Source organism: Mirounga leonina, unplaced genomic scaffold (genome assembly GCF_011800145.1).
Source record: "Mirounga leonina isolate KUSES-001 unplaced genomic scaffold, KU_Mleo_1.0 Mir_114, whole genome shotgun sequence".
In the NCBI taxonomy this organism is placed as follows: domain Eukaryota; kingdom Metazoa; phylum Chordata; class Mammalia; order Carnivora; family Phocidae; genus Mirounga; species Mirounga leonina.
In genome coordinates, this window is record NW_023270265.1 from 41,144,665 (window position 1) to 41,171,114 (window position 26,450).

Sequence of the window (26,450 nt, forward strand, 5' to 3'; positions counted from 1 at the left end):
GGTCGGATTACTATTTTCAATTATTTATTAGTGTTGATTTGCTTTCAGATCTATTTCCCTCACAAAACTCTAAGCTCTATGAGGCTAAGGACAGTGGCTGTTTATTTCCTCAGCCCTAGCACTATTCTGGAACAAAGCAAGGGCGCAATTATCACTTGACTGACTGATGGAGTGAATGAATGAATGAACGGACAGATGAATGAATGAATTTACATTCTGTAAAGAACTACTAAGCCAATAGAGGGCAACTATACTTATCACACTGACTTCTGCATGCAAGTGAACCACGTTCAGATCGTATGGTACCTCACACAGGCCATTGCCCATACAATAGGTGGGATAAAAAAAACTCATCTAAACTACATTAAAGAATGAAAATATGGATTCCAAAAGTACACTCATTTCTAACTTCCTGATTCAGTTCTCTCTCTCTCTCTCACATACACACACACACACACACCAAACAAAAAAAAGCAGAGTCATGGACGATTTCGGGGTTTCCAAAGCACAACTCTACTTTTATTCCTCTTTGCTCAAGTTCTGTCCCTGGCTGAACAATATCCTCTTCTTCCACGGTGTATAGGGAGCCTGGGGAAGCCTATAAGCTGGGAGAGGGACACACATGGCTTTTAATGGAGGCTTGGTCCATGGATGTGACTCTACAATGAGTCACCAGGACATTGAACTTGTTAGAAGCATTGTCTTGGCTTGAGTTCCCCAGAAGCAGACCCCGATGCAAGTTGTCTGTTGGGAAGTGAGACAGGGATGGGAAGGCAGCTCTGAAATGTGTGTTATCTGTCCAGTGACCACAGCAGGTGCCTGGAGCCTAATCCCATCAGAAGATTCTGGGAAAGATAGAGGACCTTCCTCAGTTACCCTGCTGAAAGGATGAGGAGCTCAGACATTCACACACAACTCCATTCAGGGAACAGCTAGTATGCAGGCACTTCCAGATTGCCTGAAGTGAGCAAGACACCTTTCTCTTAGGACTTCAGAGAAAGCCCCCGAACACGTACAGATGGTGGCAGACTACAAGGGAGCAAGGTCGGGCGCTGCTGTCCATTGCAATGGCCATGCTGATTCCTACTGTCTTCACTTCCTAGTTGAGAGGAAGGACCTTGGAGCCATGGGTTTGACTCAGAATTTCTTTAGTACCCCAAATCCCTAAGTACTTCTGATGCCCCCCAAACCACCAAGACAAAGGGAATGTGGTTGCCTAGAGCTGACAATATCCCAACCTCCACCCTTAATGTGATCAGAAAAGAGGCCTGCATTGTCAGAGTCACTGTCCCTTAATTTCCAGAGTTTTGAAGTGACTTTGCTTCTAAGTGCAGATATGGTCCTGGGTTTTTGTCTGCCATCTTGTGTGATCTTGGACTTGGGTCTGAGATTTTCTGGCCCTTTGTGGCCCTGTCCATGGAAGGAAAGTGAGGATACTCTCACCATGTCTATTTCACAAAGATGTTATGAGAAGAGACGAGATAGTATCTGAAAACTACTTTTAGCTCTGAAGAAAAGTGCTCTTATGAGCTATATAAATATAAGTTATTACACAGTATTATTTTAACCTGGCCCAAGTTTAGATTAGTTGTATGAATCATTCATCAACCTTTACTTTGTATAATTAAAAACGTGTGGTTCTTGGAATCTTTGTTTGGGAGGCAAGTTAATGTGGCAGGACTAGGATTGGCAAGCTCTTAGAAGTCAAAGACTCCTGGTCTAAAGACCGATGCTTTGATTAATGGGGGAGTTCTATTATCAGTTCTCATTTGGAGGTATTCTCAGTCAACTTTTTTAGGAGTCTGTGATTCATGTTTTTCCTTATTGGCCTTTTTAATATTCCCAGCACTCCCATAGTCTTTCAGAAAGTATTCAAGAATTTCCTCCAGTTTTTCATTTGTACTTAAGTACTTAAGATGTCCTTAAGAAGAGAGGGTTAAAAAAAAAATTAAAAGACATATAATTGTTTAAAAGGTGGATAAAATCAACATGATCAATGGACAAAAATAGAGTTAGAGATTATTACAGATAATTGATTCATCTGTAGTAGAGATTATCACAGATCTTGGTTCGTTTGTTCACTCTTGGTTTATTTGTGATAGAGTCTTAATAACTTATATATTTCCTTATAACTTTCCTAATATAGTCTTAAGTACATCTTAAGTACATCTCTGTAACGTATCTGCTGCTAAGGACTTCTCCGTGCATGAATATATCAATGTTGATTGGTTCTGGGAGGCTAACTAAATAAGTCACTCCTTTGGGAGACAGAATGGGCCTCCCCATTTGGGTTTCTCTGTCGGACTTAAAATGTACCCTCATTAATATGTATTTTATTCACCATAGCGGTGCATGAATGAAAGTACCAATGTGACAGTCAATTCTATGAGGCTATACTCTGGATAGCAGTACCCTCATCTTTGTGTCTCCTCCAAATTGCCTAGCAAAGCACCTGGCATTCAATGGGCACTCAATGATTATTAATTGAATGAGTGAATGCTGATAAAGAGGGCAAAAAAAAAAAAAAAAGAAAGAAAAACACAATGAACCACTGAACCCAGGGATATCATTAGCCATGGTCTCCCCATGTGTTAGTTATTAGCTATTAGTAGCGTGGGTGGTCTGGGATAGATGGACTAATTCTTCTGCTGGCCACAGTGGTGTCAAACAGTATATTAACCATTGGGAACAAGGGTGTTGACTGGATTTCTGTTGTGCACTAAATTTTCCCTAGTGACTCCAATGAATTAGATACATGCCCCAGGGGCCCAAGCTGTTTCTGGCTTGTAACTTACACAGTGGAAGGATCTGGTGGAACAAAAGGAGATCAGGTAATGTCTGTAGGGAATGTCCACCCCTGTGTGAAAACACCAGGAAGCAGATTGTTGACAAAAATCCCACCCAAGTGCCACTAATGACCTAGTTATGGAGTAATGGGCGGCGGGGGTGGGGGGTGGGGGGGTGGGTAACTCACATATTTTAAGGAGCTTAGAGGGAGTTGTGCACCTATAATTCTGCCACTTCCTTCCCTTTAAAGCATCATCATGATTTCTCTGCCATGGTCATGTGCAATGATTTGGATTAAGGAAATATCGATTAAGGAAATACTCACAATATATACTTGGACTCTAACACAAATAAACCAAGAGTGAACAAACGAACCAAGATCTGTGATAATCTCTATTACAGATGAATCAATATCTGTAATAATCTCTGACTTTATTTTTGTCCATTGATCATGTTGATTTTATCCACCTTTTAAACAATTATATGTCCTTTAATTTTTTATTTTAACCCTTTCTTCTTTGTTTCAGTGTGGGAAACATGTTGCCCACTTCCTAGACCCAAACTTAAACCAACTTGCACTATTTCTTTTTCTTTTATTCTAAGATTTGGGGCTTTTTGATTCCCTCTCTAATTGTGAAGTGGCTCGTTGTTTAAAAGAAACCAACAAACTTTAAAAGGTCCTTTAAACTTCTAGGACATCAGTTCACTTTTTCAGGAGAACATTTTGAAGAGATGAGGTAAATGAAGTAGAAACATTCAGATTAAATTTCCTTTGAAATCCATGGGTTTTAAAATTAAGGGAAAGTGATTGGCAAAACATGTTTTGGTTTTTGCCAAAACTGAGATGTTTGAAAAATAGTTCAAGATGTTCTTCCACATCCCAACCACATCCATCTGGGCCATCCATCTCTAGTTTAAATCTATTTTTATACATCCACTATGCAAAGAACACAGGCCTTCAATGCAGCTAGAGGGCCACCATATTTTTTCTAAGGGAGAAGAGAATGTTGAAATCTAGAATGGTTATGGTCCTATATCCTATATCACACTCACAACATTCTTTTCAGAAACAGAAGGTTCTAGGGTAGATGGTGATGAAAAGGCAGTTGTTTCCACTTGACTTTGAATCAGGCCAGGACATATAAATGGAATGTGAGATTAGTTCCTTTATCTATCTGCCTATCTATCTATCTATATCTATCTATCATCTATCTATCTATGTATCTATCTATGTATCTATCTATCTATCTATCTATCTATCTATCTATCTATCTATCTATCATCTATCATCTATATATCTACTCCTTCTTCATTCAACCATTCATTCATTCAACAAATATTTATTGAGTTAATTGACATGTGCCAGGGATTGTGTGACTATAAAGGCAAGTAAAAGACAGTCCCTGGTCTTGGGGAACTGACCATCTTTGGAGAAGATAGGCACATCCTTAACATACAATATGTGGGAAGTGCCATATTAGGGGTGGAGCTGGGGCACAGGAGAAGGAATGGTCAGCCTTGCCCAAAGTTACAAAGGAGAGGATTCATGGAGAAGCCATAAAAGGTGAGACAAAATAAAGGTCAGAAGTGGAGTGGTTGGAAAATTATGAAGCCTAAAGGAGGAGTATGTTGGACCGTTCACTGAGAAATTGTTAATTTGAGCAGACAAAAGAGAGGTTAGAAAATTCAGTTGAGAACCATTTTGATGCTCATGGGGTGGAGGATTTGGAGGAGATATTTTCCTCTTGAGGATTTTTTCCTGTCCTTTCTTTTCAAAGTCTGGTCACTGGCTCTCAATCTGTCTTGCAGCCTTCTGGGTGATGTTGTAAGTCCAGAGACATGGGTTGAGGCTGAGCTCTGCCTGGTTACATGTAAGACCTCTCTTCCCTGGGTTTTGGCTAAACTAGCTGATCTGTAAGGTCCATCAAAGAATAACTACACAGTCCGTGTTCTGAAAGTGACATAAATTGTAGATTTTCCCCCATGATTTTTTTTGTTCTAATTATTAGAGTTGGGGAAACTTGGCACAGAAAGTCTATACTTCTCTAGTTTGGTGCTTTGGAATTCCAGTGCCTATGGGTTCTTATTTGCCTCTTCACTAAATGAAGAACCACGAAGAGTTTTCCTACTTCAGAGAACACCCAGGGCCTTGGAGACACATTTGCCTTGCTGATTGACAAGTTCACTTCGATGACACTTGACCTGCACTATGGCTGTTTGGTTATGGCTTTCGTTGGAATGCAGTAAGAATGGCAGTTTCCTCATATTGCACTGAAATTGGCAGTTAATTTGTAGCTGTGTATTCATCTAATCACAGGACTGAAAAGCAAGCTGTCCTTTGCATACATGAAAATGGTGGTATTAGTAATTGGGTTGTCACGTGTGGCATAATATGTGGTTTGGAAGCCATTATAGGATTAGAGGCAATTTGGAGATTATCATCTCCATGACATCACCTATTGGGGCTGAGACCACTAACAGTTCCATGCTTTTTGTGATTCGGATGCCATAGTTTGAAATACATGTAGGACAGGTTTTCTGCTTTATTAACCATGACATTATATATATACATACATAAGTATCATGCATATATATATATATATGAGAGAGAGAGAGAGAATCTGGATGACTCTATACCAAACTATTGCTTGACATTTTTCTGATGAGCACTGTTATTCCCAAAGCCAGAAAATAAAAACAATGAAGAGTACACACATGTAGGCTGGTCTAATTCAAAACCTAGTCCTTCCCTTCTAGTTCCAATTCTAAACATCATAGAGGAATTTGCCATCACTGCTTAATGCAATTTTATCTGAAATGTCATGTGGAACATCAGCTCCAATAATGGGCTTTTAAGATTCTCAGCCTCTTTCTGATTTCCTAATGAGAAGGCAGGGGGTTTATAAAGCCTAGGGGTCCATCCCTTCTTCAGTCCCTCCTTTGGCTCCCTCCCCTCTTCACAGTTTCGTTTTCTTCCCTCCTTTTCCTTCCTTGTGTCGCAATCCTGGACTCTGTCAATTGACTGGGATGAGCTGGAAGAAGATGACTCACCACGAGTTTGATGGCACACATGGAAAGGGTAAGCACCGGCCGCTTGGGGGTGGAGTGACCTGGGTTTTATTTCCTGCTCCAGACTTCTTAGATCTGTGGTTTTGGACATGCCATTTAACTTATCTTAGCCACAGATGACAATGGGGAATGAGAAGAATAATGTCCCTTCCACCCAGAATCCTTTTCTGACCCTGCAGACCTAGATTTTTGCACACTGTCCTTGCTCTACCTCTCCTAGCACTTGTCCACCTTTATTGAGATGGCCTATCTATCCCTGTGTCTCAACCATCCAACAGTAAGCTCTGTGAGTGCAGAGGCTATGTAGTTGACATAGTAGACACTCAAGAACAGACATTAAATGAATTAAAAGAAGACTAAATGTTTTGTGAGGGTAAACGAGGTAGCACATGTAAGTTCCAAGAGCATCCATGTTATCTCCTAGGCATCACATGAAAATTCGTGTCCTTTATGAATCATTATGCTCCGGGGCTTCATCAAAGCTGCAGAGCAGGTCTGTGTAAGAGCCAAGGTTACTCAAGACACTGCATTGTCATGCTCAGAGACACATCAGGAGAACTTGTCCTGATGAAATAATATGATGTCATTCTTCAAGTGTCAAGGAAATTTGTCCAACTCATCAGGCTACAACACACACCTAGAGCCACCCAGGCCAGCAGAGACTTCTGCATCATGATGACCAGGCCCCCAAGTATCCTACAGATTCATCCAGGTGGGGATACCAAGCTTCGAGGTTTTCACTTGTAAATGCTCTGAAATGAAAACAAGTAAGTGGAGGTATATTTCCATAATGGACAACTATACCCCAATGAGACTGAGTGATATACAACTATGTACAACATTTGGTTAAATCTCACAAACGTAGAGCAAAAGATGCCAGATCCCCAAATGTAGTATATGATTCCACTTACATAAAGTATAAAGACAACAAAACTAATCCATGTTGTTTGAAGTCAAGATCATGGTTACCCTTGGAGGGTAGGTAGTGATGTGATGAGAGCATGAGGGGAATTTCTGGGAGGCTGGTTATTTTGTTTCTTGCTCTTGGTGCTGATTACATGAGTGTGTTTGAGTTTTATACTTATTTGTACTTTTTCATATTTTATAATACATAGTATAATTCAATGGAAAGTTAAAATACAAAGTCATGAAGGAAGACCATAGCAGCATCCAGGAATTTGTAGTAAGTAGGCACCATTGTTTCTAGAAACACCAGTGATGTAATTTGAATATAAAAGGATGTGACCGCCATGGCATCAATGAGTCAGGGAGCCTTGTGAGTCTGGGTGTTTTTGTTTCCATCTATGGCCATTCAAACCTATCTGTAATAATGATGCTTAAGAGCGCTATTATTTATCAAGTGCTTATCATAGCTATTATTTTTCCCATTGTACAGATGGAAAAATTAAGGTTTAATGGTTAAGTAACAGACAGGGCTTCTTTTTGTGCAGAAGGGAGACAGGCCCCACTTACTGGCAAAACCTCTTTTTTTTTTTTAAGATTTTTATTTATTTATTGAGAGAGATAGTGATAGAGAGAGAGCATGAGAGGGGGAGAGTCAGAGGGAGAGGCAGACTCCCCGTTGAGCAGGGAGCCCGATGCGGGACTCGATCCCGGGACTCCAGGATCATGACCTGAGCCGAAGGCAGTCGCTTAACCGACTGAGCCACCCAGGCACCCCTGGCAAAACCTCTTGACAAGACCTCAGAGGGAAGTGGTCATAGAGTGTGTCTAGGCAGAGGGCCAAAAGCAATTTGGCAAAATTTCCCATATCTCAAGTATGGTACAGAAGCAACAAAGAGTTCAGGCCTGCAGGAACCACCGAGGGAGGGACAGTAGATATCTCAGTTGTAACCTTTGTAGGTTGATGGCAGATAGACCAGATATTCTTCATCTCCCCATCTCGCTGCATATGATCCTGAAACTGTAGCTTAACCCCAGGGATGGGGGAGGGTGGAGGTCAATTAGGGGTATGCTGAAGTCAGAAATTACATTGAATATAGAAACCATAAGATACATTGCTAATTATACAAAATATAAATATAGTCAATATAGCAATTATTATGTCTTTGCTTACTTGAATTTATAGACTGAGATTTATACCTGCTACTTACGTTGGCATTTAGGAACTGAAGCCATCTCTTCATAGGACTCAGACCTCTGCACCTTTGGTGAGCATCTGCAAGCCCCTGGGTTGGGAGTGTGTGTGTATATGTGTGTGTGTGCACATGGGCTTAGAGCAGGGTCCTGTCTGGGTAGAAGCAATGGGGAATTTCATGTGTTTTTACTTTGTGACCATGTATTTCATAGTCATCCAAAGTCTGCTTTCAGATGTTGTTAGCATTATCAGTTCTTGAATTTTCTTAAGAACCACATTTCATGTGGTTCCCAAAATGTTAGAACTTCTTTTACCCCGAGACCCAGCAAAAGACTTTCATAGGGTTTGCATTAAATGACCACAAAGAAATGTGCATCATACTATGTTTGTGAATCCCCACTTTACCAGTGGCCTGCTCATACTGTCTGTGAGGCCTAAGAATCACTTGAGTATGTCTCTAATTTGCGCTGCTCTTGGGAGAAGTATCAATAGTAAGATATCACTTTCATAAGCGATATCATATCCTGATTGAACATTGCTAGGGAGTCTTAGGCCACTTGGTGGTTTCATTTGCCTTAGATCCAATTACAGCTGTAAAAGTGGTTTGCATTAGAAGTTCTGACTCCAGGATTTGATCATTATAAGCAGGATAAACCACTAAAAGAATGTGAATTGCCCTCACTAAAGGGATGTAATAGCCCAGAGAATATCTTTCATATTTCAAATTAGGAAAACCCAGCGCTGCCTTCTTCCCTGTGCCTGCCCTTATTGCTGCTCAAAGCAAGGCAAAGCTCTGCATTCAGTGGATCCTCCAGCCAACAGAGTTTTAGTTCATGAATCACCAAAACGACCTTCCTACAAGGGCATCTTGCAGCCCAGACCCTGGGAACTGTGGTTCTGGATGCTATTTCTAAAGGAAGTGGTCCTGTGCTGATTTCAAGAGACTTTGAAACAATTCCCACCCACCTTCCCCTCCAGCTGGATTCCTCTTGAAGGTCGTAATATTTCTACCCAAAGCTGCACAACTGTGAGGCTTTTGTGCCCAAGGAGGTTCCTATGTAACACATAGATGTTGGATATTGAAGAAATGAATCTCCCTAGAAACTCTGAAAGGTCAGTATCCCGGCCAGTGGCCACGAAAGGGCCCTCCCCACTTCACAGTCTGTAGATAAACATGGCCTTCGAGCTGCACATCTCATTTCCGAACAACTCATCCACCAACACCACCTGCCCCTTTGCTGTTCCCTGACTTGGAATCTTTGACTAAGGAGGATTTAGACCACTCAGAAGGGAGGCTGGGAACCCCAGCTTTCCCGGTAGGCCCCTGGTTATGCAAGCACATCAAATGCCTCAGCTATCTGTTCAGCCTGGCTACTGCTCATCCAGAACCCCCTTCCATCACTGTCGTGAAGAAGCGGAGGAGAGCGTGCGAGAAGGGACAGCAGAGCAGAAAGAAGGTCCTCCATCTCCCCCGCCCTCCAACCCCTGCAGACACACCGTCATGCGCAGTAAGGGCTTCCCCATGCACGTGACCTTGGACCTGGGCCTCTCAGACGTGTCTTTAGTAGGGAAAGCTATGTTCATTTTCTTCTTTAGGAAACAAATGTGCGTGTATAACCAGTTCTTGTTGGGAATTACTTTGGGACATAGAATCATTTTGAAGAGAAGTCCGTATTCGACCAGTAAAATGGTTTGCAGAAACTCACAATAGTGCCTTATCTTTTTGAAAGAGATTTTACTAGTCACGTTTGCTGCATATTTTGGCATTTTACAAAAAGAACAACAGGTTTCATTTAGTTGATTTTCCACAGCACAGCAAACGGCCTTTTCTTCCCCCTCCCTTTCTCCTTCCCACCTTCTTTCCCTCTGCTCTGCCTTCTTTCCAATTCTTCCTTGTAATTCTCCTTCCCTCCCTCTTTTCTTTTCTTTTTTTTTAAAGAAAGAAATAACATTCTATCATTCTATCAAATTGCATTTCTTCTAAGTAATAGCATTTAAGAAAATCCAGAGTGGATGTGCAAATGAAAAGTCTTATTTTCATTGTATATTTGGGAACTTGAATGTCTTTCCAGTGGTTATTAAACTGAGACAATTAACTTGCCAATTACTTTTTTTAATACTGCAAAATATCATTTGTTATAAAATGGCCCATTTCAGTGTGGGGGGGGGGAGAGAGAGAAAGAGAGAGATTTCCAAATTGCTAATAAAATAGATTCTTTTATTCTAAAGTTTAATCCACTGATTCTTACATGAAATAGTGTGAAGATTCAGAAGCCAGCCCATTTAGGGCTTCAACCCTAACCGGAGATTTAGCATCAAATAAACTGCTGAAGGTACACCTCTCAGTCTACTTCCAGAATGATAAGCAACTCTCCTTGCTTGTTGAGCCCAGGGGATTCTGATGCTGATAACAGCACTCGGGGACCCACTCCTACCATCCAGGATAACAATGCTAGAACTCACAAGAAAGCAGAGGCGCTTCTTGCATTTACCAGCTGTAATGCCCGGCACATTATACAGACAAATCAGGCCCCCAAAGTAATGTGTTTTCACCTCACAGCAACCAACGTTTGAGTTCAGGGAGAGGAAATGTGTATTAAGAGAGCAGGTTAAAAATCGACATTATCCCAGACTTTCATGAAATCAAAATTATGGCCATGATGCTAAGTTATTATAATGTATTTATTACCAGGATTGCTTTCATATTTAACCAATTTGGCCCATCTCGAGACCTGTTTTAAAATGCACCACCTTGCCCACCTTTCCCATTTTCATATGAAAAACAGGAAAGCAAAAACTAATTTACTCAGAGAGACACAGAGCCTGTTTGCCCGTTTATCTCTTACAGACCACCCCTCAGTCCAATGTTGACAGTACATGATATTCCATTAATCTGCCTAATGAAAATTTAACCAGTGTTATAAACAAATAATTGGCTATTATCCTCTCAAAGATCCCGAATAAATTACTTCTGCTTATTTTCCCCCCTCTCTCAGTGCTCAAAAGCTACCCCTTTCTGATGGATGTCACAGGGAGAGGGAAGGGGGAATGAGCGCGTTCCCACTCTGGCTTCCTCAGCGGGGACTGCTGTCATTGTCGTGGGCCCACTCTACTCTGGGAGCCCGGGGATTGACCGGAATGAGGGGTGGGGGAGGGGTGGCGGGAGAGACAGCCCCCACCTGTGGGTCACCGGTTTGGCCCACCTTTAGGGACCACCGCCCACGTCTCTCCTTATTTATCTCCACACTCCCCCCTCCCTTTTCTCTGCTGCTGCCTTTCATTCTGCCTTCCATTATTTCTCCCTTTCCCCTGTTCTTCTCTTCGAATTCCTAGAAGATTCTTCATCTTCCATTCTTAATCCAGCCACAGGCCTAATACCCCATTCACATAGTCCTCTCACTGCTTTGCTGTCATAATCGAAGTTTCCAAAACACAGGGCCTTCTTTAAAATGGAACGCCTGGTGCCAAGTTGGTTGGCACACATGATATCGAATAATTCAATTCAACTATTTGGATAAGGTACAGACCCTGTTCATAGCATTATGTTGAATCAGACAAATGGATGGAATCTATTTTGAGCCATTGTTGCTAAAAATCAGTCCCACCCCGACCGTTGTTTGCTGAAGCCAGAATGGGTTGGCTCAATGGCGGGATGTTCCAAGGGGAAATCTGAGGTAGTACTTAGGATAGTGCGTTGCCTTTCTTGACGTAATCATCTGTCTTCTCTACTAGATAGAAATTTTTAAATTTTTTTGAGACCAGGGTTGTGTCTTGTTCATCTACTCATCACTGTGTGACACAGAAAAGCACTAAGTGAATGATGAATATGCACATGATGGGCTCTTTCAAGGACAATTCCTCTTAGGGGCAAAGGCAATAAGGAAGATGAGAGATAGAAAAATTTCATTTTGTAAGATGGGTTTCCTTTCCAAAGCCCTTATATTTCCTAAGATCTTCAGGGAGCCCCACAATTTATGCTGCAACCTGCAAAAGTCAATGGAAACATCATTTACATTCTGTCTTAAATGTTCAGTAGAAAGGCCACCTGTGTTCTTCATGAAACAGTACAGATGAGCAGAGAGAGATAACGAACACTGTGGCTCTCAACCTTCAGAATGGAGAAATCATCTAAGAGGCTTATTAAATGCAGATCCCCAGGCCCACCCTCAGAGTGTGGGTCAGTGGACTTAGGAATCTGTTCCAGGATCAAGCGACCTACATTCTGATGTAGGTGGTTGGTGGACAACTTACTAGGAAATGCTGCTCTAGGAGAGCATAGCACCAATTTTGGAATCATCTAGAACTTCTCATTCAGCTGGGACCTCCACGTGATATTAGCAAGAGGTTACTATCTTCAGAGAAGTCCTGTGGTTTCAGTCCTGGACTGGAGGAGGAGAAGGCCAGAGCTGTCGTGACCCACCCTTGGCCCCCAGGGGTCACTTCAGTTACTGCTCCTTCAACACGAGTTTTCACCGCCAGTGTCCTTGGCTTCACTCAAGGGCCCTTCCAGCCTGTAGTTGGACGCTTGAGTCTAGAGCTTCAGAAAAAGATGAGGGCCAGGAATCCAGAATTAGAATTCAAGCAACAGTCTCAATAAGCTGCTACTTTTTCCAATGGTGAAGTTTCCAACAGATAGTTGCTCACGCACAAGGCTGATAGTGTATCTTTCTCAGTGTAAAAGTAATCGCAATAATCAACGTAGGTGTTGGTGCTTCTTACACGCGTGATCTCACTTGGTCTTTGCAATAACCCTCTGAAGATGCTGTGCAGAACTCGATTTTTCCCATCCAAGCAGATGTGAAGGCTGAGGCCCAGAGCAGCTGGATGAGAAGCTGCGTTGGACTGTGAGAGAATCTGATGAAGATTACAGGGCAAGTAGGACTACAGGATGGCCTCGGGGACAATGGGAATTGGAGTTCCTTTCCCACACACTTAGCCCAGTGTAGATGGACATCAGTGTGTCTGCCAAGTCGGACTTTACCATCTATGCTAATGGTGAATTACCAAGGATGGGACCTCAGTCTCACATCCCAGCAGTAATGTCCTATCTCTAGTAGCACCAAATTTACAAAGCAGGGTGGTTGGGACACCATATGTAAAAAGTTTGGTGGGATTACTGATAGCTGCTCTTATGGTAATTACTGGTCTGACCCTAAAAATGTGTACCCTACTCTCCAACCAGCCCAGTGAGAGGCACCCTACTCTCCAACCAGCCTGGTGAGAGGCAGAATTGCAAAGCAGATGTGATTTTCCAGGACAGAGGGCCTTTGGTGCCCTCAGACCCCATAGCTGGGATGATGGTCCCCGCAAGGCCATACTGAGTTCTACTCTAATGGCCAGCCAGGGCACTGTGGGACCGGGCCTTCTCGAATGGGAGGGAAAGTCTGAGAGAGACATTGGAGGGTGGTTTATAAACCTCTGAAGGTGTTTTATGGTTTGGAGAGCGGCTGATGAACAGAAGTATATATTTGGGTTGGTCCAAGCTCCATAGGAAAGATCTGGATTTCACCAGAAAAGAGTTTCTTCCACTGACCCAAAAAGCAATCAAAGAAACAAAGTCATCTGATCTCCGAGAATCAGTTGAAACATTTTTAAATAAAATATAGCTTCATTTAGAAAAGAAAAAAGAAAGTAATTCTCTCCCAAGGAGTAGGCATCATATGGTTCCGATGGGTGTGAGCAAGGGAAGACATTGTAACTCAGGAGCGCATCTGCTACACTTCGTAGATAAGCCTGTAGGATTCAGGATCCAGCTTCAGAGGCAGACTGCAACAGCTACCCACCGAAAATGTCATGATTACTGCTGTGACATATACTGAGCTGGACCCAGCACGACAGATGGGGCTATAAGGAATTGAGCTCTCTTGCTCGTCAGATCAGAACTGGGGGGACGGCCTGCCCACTAGCAGCAGTTTTTTCTGGATAATCAGCCAGCCCCGCTGGTTCGCTGGGGCCTCTGGATGCATTGCCAATCATTTGGGGGGCCATGTCTTAAATCTGGTACAAATCTGCAATTGCCTCTTGGGAGCCCACCTTGGAGGGTCACCCCAGCAGCTCAATTCAGGCTGTGATTTGAATACTGGTAAAGGGATGATCCTTGGGATCATTTTCCTTCTTGGACTCCAGGGTTCCAAAGACCAGAAGAATTTAAGCATCACCAGTCCCAGTCGAAAGAGATAGGAGAGTAGGTCGGAAGCAAAGGTCTATGTAGCCTTGGGAAAATAGTCTTCCAACATGCCAATAGCGTAATGAATCATAGTAATAGAACCAAGAGTTTCTGTGCATTTTCCATATGCCAGGCACCATTCTCAGTCCTCTTGTGGGCATGAACTCATTTCATCTTTATAGCAACTTTGAGGTAGGTACTGTTACCATCCCCACTTTACAGATGAGGAAGCCAAGGCACAGATGAAGTGACTTGTCTAAACTACCCGTGGAGTTAGCAGTGGGCAGGGCTGAACTCAGGCAACCTGACTCTAGTGCTCAAGTGCTTAGCCCCTGCAGTAATCTGGTTTTTGATCACTTTACACATCGTCTTCCAAGAGTCTGTTCTACAGCTTCCCTGGGAGAACCATGCCTTCAGAAATGCCGGAGAGGGAGCTTTTTTCCTTCTCCAGCACCAAAATGCCAAGTATGCATCAGGGGCATTCAATGATTGCCCAGTGACCACATGGCTTATCATATGTCACCCCTCATAATTTATTTTCATGAGAGTAGTAAGTGGTATCAGCATTTTATAAGTACGTATTTATATTTGTTAATTTAATTTATGCAAATGCCTCACTTATGTAAATCATACACAGACCCACCATCAGGATATCTTTAGCAAAATAGCATGATCAAGATATTTAGGGATCTGACATATATAATCAGAGAATGCAAATTATTTTTAGTGCACGTTCTTTTTACCATTAAGTTCATAAAATGTCAACAGTCTGGTCTTACTAAAGCTTGCTTCAAAGTGTTTTGGTTGCATTGGTCTTTTTTCACTCTTGTCCCATTTCCCCGCTTCTGGGATGGCCAGCTCAGGACAGGGTACCGCTGGGAGGGGGGGAATCTCAGCTGCAGGCACATTGGAAGCGCTGCTTTTTTGTTGCCTTCTGAGGGATGAGGTTACAGTGTGTAAACACAATACTGTATTTCATAGCTATCCCAGGGCTTTGGGCTTGATCCTACCATGATAGTGGTGTTCTCATTACCGATTCATGATGCTGCCAAGCAGTCGTCGTGAATAATAAGCTTCTCCCTAAATCTGGACCATCCGTTCTGAGTTTCTGGCATGTTGCTTCAATGGGAGGTGAGGTTTCTATCTCATTCCAGGGAAGAAACTTTGTATATAACTTTAGATCCAGTTCTGGCACTCTAGAAATGCATTTAACGCTGTGAGCCTTAAGAATATAAGGTGGTAAAGGGTTTGTAGGGGTTGATGTTTGTGCTCATGCTCATAAGACAAGGGAATGGGTCTTGGGGGGAAGACCTAACATGATCTTCTGGTGATCATACCTCAGGACCCAGAACATTCAGCTGTGTAGGCACTCCTGTCATGGAGCCTAGAAGAGCCAACACTGCTTTTCACAATGAAAGCTGACAATGTCATCTTCACGTAAAGTGAAAACTTGTCATAGTAACCAGCTGTCTTCCCCCTACCCCCACCTCCCACCCGTGTTGCTTAGAAGAACCATTGGCCATCGCAAAACATAGATAAATCCTTGTTTCTACTTGCACTGGAGCCTGCAAAATAGAGTTGTCCATGTGAGAGGTAGCAAAACACCACCTATGGGGTATGTGGCTTGTGACCTTGCATTTGCAGCTTATATTTGAGAACCCCGTTGGTTTTCTCTCCATGGAATCTTCATGTGTATCATACATCTCTATGGGTCACCAGGTGCCCCAGTTTATATGTTAGTTTCAGGCACTCTGGAAGGTTACTCTGACTTTGAGTTACCCCCAGGACCCAGAAAACTTAATTTTTTTGTAGACCACATGGCCTGTATTTTAGCCAGTCCTTCCCTGACAGAGCATCCAAATTTGGAAACAACCTGTCCAGCAGCTTGTGTGTAAATTAGATTGTGGACAGAAACAATCCAAAATTAGATTTTTATCTCTCTTAAAGTAAGCATTTAATAGACTTTTTAAAAAGTGTCTCTTCACCCTCATTTAAGCTGTTCACAGAGCAATTTCCCACCCACCCTGGAGTTCCTGCTCTGGGGTGGAGGGTGGGCAGCTCACGGCACATATCCTGGTTCCACACAGAAAACAACACAGCATTTATATTTTTCCAAAAGGAGAGAACACCGACTTTTAGCTCAGATCCTAAGAGATTCTCAAAATGGTCCCATTCATCACCAGCGGATCCTGGGACAATGGATCAGGGCGGCAACGAGGGACAGCTGTTCCCACCAAGAAGCCAGAAAGTAGGAAGCCAGCATTTGCAGCACTTAATGGAGATAAATGGAACATTCTGGATCACACCCTCATGGCCTGAGGACCATACCGTAGTCCCCCCTGAACAGCGGTTTCCCTTTCCACAGCTTTCCCCACAGCCAACCACTGTCAGGAAGCAGATGATCTGCCTTCTGAGAAGGTCAGAGCAGCCCCACTGGTCCCAGCGCCTACGGCACCCACCTCACTTCGCCTCATCCCAGGGGCAGTTCAGCATCTCCCGGCATCACAAGACGACGAGGGGTGAGGGCCGGACAATGCGTATTTTGAGAGAGGGAGAGAGACCACATTCACATAACTTTTATTATGTTATTATGCTTACTGTTATAATTGTTCTATTTTATTATTAGTTGTTGTTCATCTCTTCCTGTGCCCGATTTATCAATAAAACTTTATCACAAGTATGTGCGTTTAGGGGTGAGATAGCATGTAGAGGGTTGGGTGCTCCCTGCCGTTTCAGGCAACTCCGGGGGTCTTGGAAGGTGTCCCTGGAGAAAAGAAGGGCTACTGTCTACAAAGTGACTACGGAGCATTTGAAAGCTTGGTCTCTCAGAGATAAAGGGCCTTGAATCTCAGCTGTCCCTTCCTTTTGTGCTTTTTTTACTACCATTCCTGCTACCTGGAATTCCCTTCTCTTTACCTGCTTAGCTCCCACTTACCACTGACCTCTGCCAAATGTCACCTTTGTGGAGTCCCCTCCCTCCCTCCCTTCCTTCTGTCCCTCTTTCCTTCCTTCCTTCCTTCCTTCCTTCCTTCCTTCCTTCCTTCCTTCCTTCCTTCCCTGGGCTCCCTGTAGTAAAAAACCTCTCAGGGCACAGTCCTGACCACACTCTTTTATAATTGCCTGTCTGGTGCTCGGCACTTAGGAGATACCTAACAAACACTTAACTGAATGAATGGATTAACGTTTCTATGTTTGTCTCCCCACACTCTGACTGGGCTGGGCTGTGCTTTCCTCACCAACACAGATGGGCTCAGCCAACTCTGTGTCCCTAGAGCCCTGCAAGTGTTTGGGCCAGAAAATACATCTCTGAGTAACGGAATGAGTTCTCTTAAGAAAGTAGCCAGAATCCTCAGAGAATGTTCATCTACAGTATATTTTGGATAAAAAGGTTTATTTTTAGGGAAGGGAGCTGGGAAACACAGCAACTTTTTTTTCCTGAGAAAATTGGGACACTGGACTTCAGTGAAACAGTACATTGAAGCAGGTGTACTTTGGGAGAACAGAGCAACTCTGCCAGGACCTGTCCCTCACTTGAGCGGTGACCGTGAATTATCAATAAACACATGCAGCATTTACTTTTAGCCTTATTATGACCTCCTTTGGGCTCTACCTCTTCAACAAAGGTCAGGAAATTTGGAAACAGATGATATTCTGGAAAGCCAGTTCTCTTTCCTAGGACCTGTCTTTAAAGCTTGGGTGGTGAGTAAGGTCTTCTCTGCCTTCAGCCTCTGGCTCCTACCCTCTCCAGGATTATTTTAGGGCTCCTTACAAATCAGTGAATGTCACGAGCCAGGTCCAGGCCCCGTTATTGTATACACAAGCGATTAAATGTGACTGGAACATTTTAATTCCAAGGAGACTTATTCCCTAACTCGAAATTTAAAAAAAAAAAAAAAAAAAAAAAAAAAAAAAGCTAGTTCAGAGTTTCTCCATTTGCTCTTCACAGTAGTTCATTTGCGAACGAAGAGCCTGCGTTCCCTTGTCTCAGCCTCCAGGAAGCTGTGCTCAGGTGATGGGCAGCTGTCTGACTCCTTCCCTTTCCCTACTGACTTTTTTTTTTTTTTTAATGCAGAGAGCTTGCATCCTTCTTCCGCTAACCTTTTGACGGCAGGCTAAAGAGATAATTGGAAATTTTTAATATATTACCAAAGTGAAGTAATAAGAAAAGGCAATTTTGACATTAGTCAATGCCCAGGTTTTGTCTGAGTTATAAAACACTGGGCAGGCAGGTTTTAGAATGCCCGGGCAGCTCACCCAGAGCAGCATTAATCCCGGGAGAGGAGATGCAAGGTCTAGTCCAAGCACAGGTTTGCTCTTGACTTAATCCCCTCTGCAAGGTGCCATTGCCTTCATAGGCCTACCTGCCTTGCACTTGACTAAAACTTTTGAGCTTCCCTTGATGCAGAGGTGGGTGGCATCTAGCTAGGAGCTAGCTGTTCGAAAGGAAGGAAGGAAAGAAGGAAGAAAGGAAGGGAGGGAAGAAGGAGGGAGGAGGTGTTCTATTTTCTTTACAGTTAGACCTTTTTTGCAGAGGTGACACTAAAATATTCATGAACCAAATAGCAGGGCACCAGCCAACCCCAAAGCCTGCAGTCCTGTGGCCGGTTCTTAGTGGCTCTCCTGAGCCAGGCATTAACCCTTGTGTGGCTAGGTGGTTGTGAAATATTTTGAAGGTTATTTTTGGCTAAATTCATATCAACCCCAGACAAGAAAGGGGACCCAGTACATTCCCCAGGAAGAGGGTTCAAGTGGTTTCTGCTGAAATTATAATCGCTATAATTCCAACAAGCTTCCTTCCTAGAAAAGTCACAATAGGGATGAGTCCTTTGGCCGATCTGATATAAGGACACCTGGTGCAGGGGGCTGGAGTCTTGGAATGCCCACTCTCTATAAATCAGTGTTTCACTGTGTCGATGAGACCAGGGATCCACCTCTGGATTCAAGCAACTGCGCATTGATCCATTCAACCATTTCCTGAGTACCCGTTGTGTGCAAGGCACTTGCGGGGGGGAAAATGACCTTGAAAAATTTCCCACCTTTTGCAGGCATCGCCAACAGTTGTCCACAGATTTGTTTGCTTGCTTGAACTGCACAGTATTAAAAAAAAAAAAAAAACCTTAAATATTTAAAAATCAGATTTTATTTTAAACTCAAGATTTCCAGCCTCTTTTCAGGAAAATACCCCAAGACCTCAGAAGCTCTGATGACATTGAACCCACACTTGCCCCTGCCCACAGTCCACTGGGGCAGTCCTGGAATGAGACACCACAACCTCAGCCCTCCCAACTGTGACACAGCCAAGTTCCTTCAGTCATGTCACAGAAATGTGTGGGGCAGTGGTGGGGAGAGAAGGCTCTGGGGTGGACAGCTGACTCTCCTCACTGTGTCCTCTTGGACAAGTTACTGAATCTCCTTGTGCCTCAGTTACTTCACCCGAAAAATGAGGCTCATCTAGTCCTCATTACCTACGTTGTTGTCAGACTATTGTAAGATTAAAGAGAGGTAATAAGAATAAAGCGCTTAGAGCAATTCCTGGCATGTAGTAAGTGCTCAATAAACATGCCTGCCCCGAGAAAGACAGAACAGAAGGACAACTTGGACCTTTCCCCAAACAGCCATAAAACGTCAAGCGAGCATTTAGAAAACATCTTCGATGGCTTTAATTTATACACTGACCCTGTACTCTCTCTCATTCTATTCCACAGGTACCAAACACAGCCTTTGGATACAGCCAGTGCTCAGGCAGAAGTGGATTCTCTTCTCTTGACAGGACTGCTGGTGAGTGTCTGAGTAGCCAGGTTCCACGCAGCACAAGAGAACCCAGGGGTCACTGTAAGCAGCCCAGTCCCCCAGAGCCAGACACCATCAGCAAAACGAGTTAGGGGGAAAAAAAAAAAACCCTCCAGGAAAAAGCGCCCTGAATGAACAGAGTTGCACATCAACTAATCTGTGATTCATACATATTCAGAAGGAAAGTGAGTGAAAAACCGGCGTTTCAGACAGCTTTACATTTTCAAATTAAGTTAATAAAATAAGATTTCCAATGTAATGACAAATTAATTCTTCTTTTCATAAGTTTATTAAAATAAGCATCTCCTATCTTCTAACTAGCGCTGACATATGCTTACATAGATACATCCCACCCAGTAACCTAATCTCCCAGCAATCTTGAAGCAATTAACTCCTTCTAATCTTGAGCTAACAAAGCCCACCATGCCACAGGCCCCTGAGAACACCCCTCCAGCTCTGCTCAGAGCATCCGGGCAGGGTGCACTGAAGTGGTCCAGAGTGGGATCCTCGGAAACAACCAGATGAGTCATCACAGATCAGAAGATCTTCATTAACTCCTTATTTCTCTGCTAATTAACACAAAAAGAGTGAGCTGAACGCCTGACAGGCAATGACTGACCCACTGCTTGGTGGTTAATGGAATGCAAATGACATCTAATGAGGGTCTCTCCTTGTAGTGTGGGCAGCTGTGGATTTTAAAGTGTTGGAGCGCCATGAAAAGAGCTTGCCTAATAATTTAAACTGCAGCTGAGTTTGTAATATAAAGTCCATGCATTTATGTAAGTCCTACACATGGCAGAATTAACTTAAGCTGTTAACTACAAGGGTTAGTTGAAAATACTGTAATTTAGAGGGGAAAAAATATAGCTCCAGGCCCTTCCAAATGAAGCACAATATTTGTTGATTATGTTAAGTTATGTGATGCAGTTTGGATTTTATTTTCCTGTGACAGTGGAAAGCATATGATCAAAACATTGCTTTTGTTGTTGTTGTTGATCCTGAACATAGCCTTTGCAATTTATTAGAGTTTCAAAGTGTTGGCTGCAGAAACCAAATGTTCAGCATCTAAGATTTAACTTAGAATACAAGTAGAAAACCAGCCCAAATATGATTTGCGTGCTGTCAATAAAATGTTGATTCAATTAAGGGGGCTTCAGTAGTGAGGTCAATAATGTAGCTCAAAGAAGGAATTTTATTGTCTATTATATATCTATTAGTGATAATTAAGTGACAGACTTATAAACAAGAGCATAAACTCTAAGAAGGTTTTTATTAAGATGCAGCTTAAGCTAGGCGCGGAGGACTCTCAGTTAAAATTCCAAGGTCTCTTCTCAACCCAGATCTTTAAGAACCTTCCTTTTTCTACTAAATTGAATTAGCAACTCACTCATTGAAGAGACCTAGCAAGCCTAGTGCCAGTCCACACTCAAGTCTGGCCTAAATACAAAAAGTACAGAATGGTTATTGCGTATTCAAAAGAACTGTCACTCTATTAAATGGATTCTCTGAATTTGGACTATTATCCAGGCCCATGCCCCTCGTGCATGTTTTTTTTTTTTTTTTTTTCAGAACTAGAAACTATTGGTGCATTTGAGTAGTTTGAATTTATATATTCTATAGACTTTCAAGTTTAATGGCAAACAGTGTTTCACTTTCTAATAGGGAGAACCAGTGGGAGAGAGGAAATCATGGTAGTCAAAATTATTAACTGTTGCTTGACATTTGTAAGGAGTTTCTGGAAAGGTGATTTCTCCAAAATTGCAAACTTCTAACCCCTTTTGAATCTCAGAATCAATTAAGGAGATCCTTTATTCTCCTTTTATATGCAATGTCTATTGAACCTAGTCTTGAAAGGGGTGAATGTATCTTTCCTCACATTCTTTAGTTATGCCTGAAGGCCTTGTGGTGTCTGCTCCTTCCTCCTGGAACCCTCTCTTCTAGATCTTCTTGTGGCTCCCGATTATCATTCAAGCAGGTCTCAGCTTAAATGTCACCCTCACAGGTCAGATGGTCACCTGAAGCAGCCCCCCATCAATCCCACACCATCAACCAGCATTGGTTCATTACCTGCCTCCTTCTCTTTTCTGTTTGTTGTTCTTGTCTGGCATTTCCCACTGGACCATAAGCTCCCAGAGAGCAGGGACCTTGCCTGTTGGCTGTGTTTCCAGAAGATGGAACAGTGCCAGTACATAGTACATAGTAGGTGCTCAGTGCGTGTCTACACAATGAAGGTGGGAACAAGGGAACATCGGATGTGTCCTCCAGAACACAAGGACTTTCCTCCATGACCCTGCTCCTCTGTGTTCTCTGCCCAGTTGCCCTTTCCTCTCTTCCTCCCTCAGGGAAGCCCTACTAATGGTTCAAGACTCAGCGTAAGGTGCTCTCTTCTTCATAGTCTTCCACAGTCCCCAAAGGTTAGAATTCAGATCTCCATCCTCGCTGGGTTGGAACCTCTAGTTTACTAACTTGTGATGGGTTACATGTCTTTCTGTGTCCTTGGCTGCCCGGCGAGCTCGTGAAGGCCGGAAGTCTTACCTAATTCTATGTTGAACCTCTCACACCAAGCACAGTGCTAGGAAATTCGAAGGTCTTTGAAAAAAAAAAAATGAATTGAACAATGAAGGTATCCTTCTATTTTGAGGAGAAGGCTTTATCTTTCATCAGGAAACTCTAGCCTATGTAATAATAACAACAGAGACCCCTTTTGGAGATGTGGCTACTCAGAGGTCATGGCATACTTCATCTCTAATCCTTATAACACTCTTCCAGGCATCCCCATTTTACAGATAAGGAAACTGAGGCTCCAGGAGATTAAGTAACATACCCACAGTGCTCAGGGAGTATGGAGCAATGGTGGGATTAAAACCCACTTTGAAATGAGGCCAAACACCAGGCTCCTTTTGTCAAACCTAAGTATATTTTGTTGAGCTTTAACACTAAATCACTATTTTGTTGGCTTCTTGAGGGAAATTCCCTGAGGGTATCGGTTGATTGTATTGATTCTACACTGGTTGTGCAGTGCAACAGAGAGCATGTTTTACTGCTAGGAGCAGGCAGAGTTGGTGAAGTAAAGTCATTGGTGTGAGTATTTTTTTTTTAAAGATTTTATTTATTTATTTGAGAGAGAGCGCACATGAGAGGGGGGAGGGTCAGAGGGAGAAGCAGGCTCCCTGCCGAGCAGGGAGCCCGATGCGGGACTCGATCCAGGGACTCCAGGATCATGACCTGAGCCGAAGGCAGTCGCTTAACCAACTGAGCCACCCAGGCGCCCGAGTATTATTTTAAAATATTATTTCCACAAACTTATATGCACCCCAACTCCTTATAAGTGGGCTAGTAGGGCAGAAAAAAATAGGAGAGGAAGAGAGAGAAAATTGAAAGAGGAAAGAAAGATAGCTAGTGGTAGAATGTCAATAATTGCATGAGATCTTTGGAGGTCCTTGAAATTTGATCAAATTCTATGGCTTTGGAGAAGTCTGCCTCATTGTCCCCATCTATAATAAGGCCTTCCTGGCATCTGCCCCACACAGTTCTGTGGGAATCAAGAAGTGGGGGAAAATGACATTTTAAGTAGAAATTGGTTTAGAAAAGAACATTTTAAGTGGGGATCTACAGTACCATTATGGTTACTTAGGTAGACCTTTTGAAAGCTTTCAAAAAGTCTTTGACACTTTTTAACCAACTAAGCAGCAGAATTCCCAGTGCAAAATCCATTTCCACAGCACATAGCTCTCTCAGTCACACATCCTTGGGAACGTGGCTTGGAGTCCTGAGAAAGAAGCCACCTCAGGTAACAGTCCAAGCTTGGCAGGTAAGCCAGGATGAAGCAAGATAGAGGCAGTTTTGGTTAGTAAAATTGCAGAAGACTTTGAGCCCTTTGCAAGGGACATCCATTAACATGGTGGACTTTGAAGGCATCGGAAACCACATTTTTAAAAAAGATTTATTTATTTGAGGCAGGGAGGGGCAGAAGGAGAGGGAGAGACAGAGAATCTCCAAAAGACTCCCCGCTGAGCACGGAGCCTGACGCAGGGCTCCATCTCACGACCCTGAGATCATGACCTGAACCAAAATCAAGAGTCAGACACTTAACCGACTGAGCCACCCTGGCACCCTGGGAAACCACATTTGAGTTCATTTGAATGGAGCAGTTTTAATGATCAGAGAAGCTCACCGTGCCCATAATTGTGTTAGTCATTCATCGACTCTTTTATTTGCAAACTGGTTAAAGCACAAACCAGGACCAGCTTACTCCAGAAGAGATATTCTTGAATCCCCACCATGGTTGCCACTGTTCCTGCCACCCCAGGAACTTCCAGCACAAGTGGATGGATCACCAAATAATACACACCAAATATGGAAATGTGAAATATATGGCATCGAAGCACACAGTGCTTGAGGGAAAGGGAACTAAATATGTAAGGACTAATCTCTAGCAAATGAAAATTCAGACAATTGTTTTTTCAACCATGGGCTGCAGAGAGAGTTGTGAAAATGGCAGAGACTCAATATAAATCTTTTTCTCTTTTTATTGAAACGAAAACATCCTTGTATATTATATATACTTAGGATGTCACCAAATTTGGAGGTAATTTTTTAGGTTAAGTATGTTCCCACATTAAACTGATAATTATCTTTCCTTCTCTTCTTCTATCCCCCAGACACTCAACACACTGGATTTTCACTTCATGTTTTATTTATGGGACAGAATTAATATGCAGATTCACAAAAACTTAAAAACTCATAATTATTCATAAAGGGCTTTAAGGTTATTTAGTACATTTTTATGAAACTCAGAGTGTGTGAGAACATATACTCAGAAGTTGTTGGAAGTTGACTGAGGTTAAGTCCTACTATGAAGTATAATCTGAAAAATTATCAAAATCTTTGAATGAAAGTATTTGCCATTATTCATAATCTATATTTAACTGAAGTAATGGGCATCAATACCCTTGTAAATATATTCAAGACTGGCCTGACAAGAGAGAAGATTTGCATATTCCAGGCAAACAATCAATGCTGGAAGAAAGGTCTAGTTAGGAATCTTTGATCACCAATCAAATGTAAGAGAGGACAGAGATTTTTCTTATTTGGGGGCCATTTGTATGGTGCTATGTGCTTTTACAAATAGGCTCAAGTCTAGGAAAAATTAACACCAATTGGAAATGGATATGTTTGATTTCTTCTGGAATAAGCAGAAAGAATGGAATGGTCACCATTGATGAAGGTGACCACTACAGGCTTACAGAAGTGGCTGAAGAGCAGAGAGCATCTGTGAACAGCTGCGAGGACAAGGTCTCTGTAAGCCTTCCTTACCTGATGATGACTTAGGCTCTTCCGTCAGCCCCAAATTAAGAACATTTTGATTAGGAAGGCAACTTGCTGAACAAACTCTGGGGAGCGTGGTCCAAAACCATTGATCAAGGGGCATGTGTGTTCTTGGGATGTTCCCACTGGAACTATCTGGAAATGTTAGACAATCAAATGCAGAGAGTAAAAAGCCCATCAGTGTTTAGGAAATTCCTCTAGAATGGAGAGGGCCAGGAAGAGGGGCTAGAAGGAACATGACCTTTGGCACCCAGACTTCAAATTCAATCACCGCAATGACACTCACCAGTTGGGTGCCCTTGGGCTCTGAGTCTTGGTTGACTCATCTGTGGAGAGAGAGAGAGACAACCTCTACCTGCGAACGGCTGTGAGATAAAATGAGATAATAGGTATAAAATATCTCATCCAGCACCTGGCACATAACAGGCACAGAAGAGATGTCAGCTCTTCTTATTATGCCATGTTCCTTTGCTATTATTTGCTACTATCCTTATCGCTTTATTAATATTTTAACCTTAAGTGCACATATATGCTCTCACATAAAGATGTAGATCTACAAATTCACTGTGATCTTTGCATTAAACGCAGTGACGGCTAAATGGGATAGGTGCTAATCTATATTATCACCTAGTTATTCCCAGTTCCATTGGCATGGCAGCTTTACCCAGGACTTTCCCCCAAATGGCATAAAACTGCAGGAGCCAATTTTTCAAATGACTCAATAAAAACACGGGTAAATATTTAAGTCTGTCTGTCTGTCTGAGACCGTCTGAGCAATGAGCTCAGTCTGAGCAATGAGCTCAATTGATTTCACAAGAACAAAATATCTGAATAACCTCTCAGATATCTCAATTGTTCATGGAGCGAGCAGAAATTTCTTATATCTAGCTTTTGCTCTATTTCCCTTACTTCTGCTTCCTAACTGGAAATGGCATCTAATGAAGAAATTTGAGAAATTCTGAAGCTTATGCTAAATATGTAACATATTATTACTTCATGGAGAGGAAAATAGGTGAATTTTTATGGCTCTATATGATTACCCTGCACTGTGTTTTTTAAAATCTATACATATGCATATGTGTGTATATATGTGTGTGTATATGTGTGTGTGTTTATATATGTGTGTGTGTGTGTATATAGTCCCATATATAAGCCAATTGACAGCTTACTCTCACGATAGATTGAAACACTGTTCTAGCAGGAAGTTCTCCT